Raw genomic sequence first — 2,285 nt, forward strand, 5'->3', positions numbered from 1 at the left:
TGCACACACAATAAATTTAATAGCAACAATGGTAATTAAACATTTATTTAAAATTTGAAATAGATAACCTAATATAGTTAAATTATAAAATACTATAAATATTTTTATCGAAAAGAATATATTTTGAGTAAGTATAGTGATCAGGAAAAAACTATTAGGTAGTAGGTTTAACACTTAATACTCATAATCAAATTTGTATGAGTTGTAATACATTTAAAAATTTTTCTTTCAATTTAAATGCTAAAAATATTCTTAGATATAAGAATGAATATGATTGACATTAACTATTTTCTATTATCTATGCCCAAATTTCAATTTTAAATATCAATAAGTTATGTTTTCTTAATTTTTTATTATTAATTATGAATTTGTACAAATTAAATACAAAATAAAATAATTTATTTGTATAACTTGTTTTTTATAGGACTCTAAAAAAGCTTTCTTGCATACAAAAAACAGTCACGAACCACTTTTGTCAAGTCTACCGCTTTGTGGAATCAACAAGGTTGCTCAACCAAGTCAGCTGATTTATTTAAACAAAATCTTGGTGTTTATTTAATTACACCTAACGAGACACATTGGAATTCACTGTATGATGCAGTGCTGCTGCTTAATAAATAAATTTAAAATAATGGACAAATTGGCTATTGGCAGGTAAATTGTAAAACTTAAAAAATTATTAATTATTTTATCTATATTTTTTATGAACAATATTTTCAGATTTAATAGAAGTGATATTTATTTCATGTGTCAATATCAAACAATTATTTGGCCAATTTCAATAAGCTTGGATTTACTCCAGGGTGATACTAACATGTACTAATTGTACTTAGGTCATCTTCTACATACAATTAAAGTATTAATTTATAAATATGAATTACTGACAAGTGATCAAACAGTTTCTAATTATTTGAAACCTCTGGTGACTGCTATACTTAATGGTTTGTATGAATTAATATTTTTCAAATACATTAATCTTATTTAGCCAAGTACTTAAATTGTACACATTTAATTTCTTTTCATTTTAGCTGTTTTTGGTTTACATTGTTGGTAAATACTATTTACTAAGTAGTAAATATATTGTATCTCTTAGCTCTTACAGTCTTCCTGATGTATAACGTAAAATTTTAGCTGATCTATTATTTATATTTATATTTCTGTGTAGTACCTACATATATATACTCATGAGCTAAAATAAACAAACTTTATTGATAATAATTTTTGTTTTTAGGTATGAAAACAAGGTTTGCTGATTATTTGGTAGACAAATTTTTAATTACTGCTGCAGTCTTCCACCCACTATTTAAAAAAGCATGGATTACAAATGATATAAAAATGCAGTTGGCCTCAAAATATTTAAAAAGTGCCTGTTATGACTTGCATACCAGTGATAATGACAATAATGATGTAGAAGGTAACCAAATGAAGATAATTTATATACCTTTTTTACCGGGTCACAAAATTCCTGAGAGGAAAAATCAACAGTTAGTGATGAAATAGATAGATATTTGGGCACATCTCCAACTAAGACTTTAGAATGTTTGCATAATTTACCCACTATCAAAAAAGTAAGATTAGTTGAAAACTTCTTATTCTATTAGTAGTAATATTAAAAAAAACATTTGTACTTAATTTTCAGGTACCTTGTGAAGTACAATACTCAACTACCTAGCAGTGCATCAGTAGAGAGTGTTTAGTGTTCTTGGTGCAACAATTACAAAAAAAAGAACAAATATGACGGATCAGCATTTTGAACAAATAATGTTCCTAAAATATGATTATTATTTTATCTTGTTTAAAACCATAATTGTTGAGTTATAATAGTTCTGCGCTAGCAGCTAATAATAATAATAATAATAATAAAAAAAAAAAATGTTCTTAAAATGCAACACTCTAATGTTTGATTAATATAATATATTATAAATGATTCAGAATTAAATTGATTTTTTTGTTTTGTATTTGAAAATTATTTCAAATACTTCACTATAGATAGTATTTGGGTGGTATTTTAAATACTTTGTTGTATGAGTATTTGAGTAATTACGTTTTGGAAACTGCCTTTAAGACAAAAAATATTACGAATAATTTTTGTTGAACATATAATTAAAAGCTTTAAACCGTATTCAGCATTAATTGTTACATCTTAATGTTATTGGAAATGCATATCACTAGGATCATGTGTGACTATATCAGCATGGTGCGATGTGACATGTGACATGTGACTTATCATTTAAGTACTTAATTTAACAACTTTTTTGGCTTTAACTAATTCAAATTGGTCGAGT

General features: G+C 25.3%; 1 long non-coding RNA gene across 1 annotated transcript; it reads left to right on the forward strand.

Moving 5' to 3' along the window:
- The first annotated feature begins 822 nt into the window (after nucleotides 1-822).
- On the forward strand, nucleotides 823-1,793 carry LOC111040422. The gene is made up of 3 exons (XR_002605197.1): nucleotides 823-941; nucleotides 1,232-1,568; nucleotides 1,640-1,793. It is a non-coding gene; the product is annotated as an uncharacterized LOC111040422 (long non-coding RNA).
- The last annotated feature ends 492 nt before the right edge of the window (nucleotides 1,794-2,285 follow it).

This window comes from Myzus persicae, unplaced genomic scaffold, assembly GCF_001856785.1.
Source record: "Myzus persicae strain clone G006 unplaced genomic scaffold, MPER_G0061.0, whole genome shotgun sequence".
Classification (NCBI taxonomy): Eukaryota; Metazoa; Arthropoda; class Insecta; order Hemiptera; family Aphididae; genus Myzus; species Myzus persicae.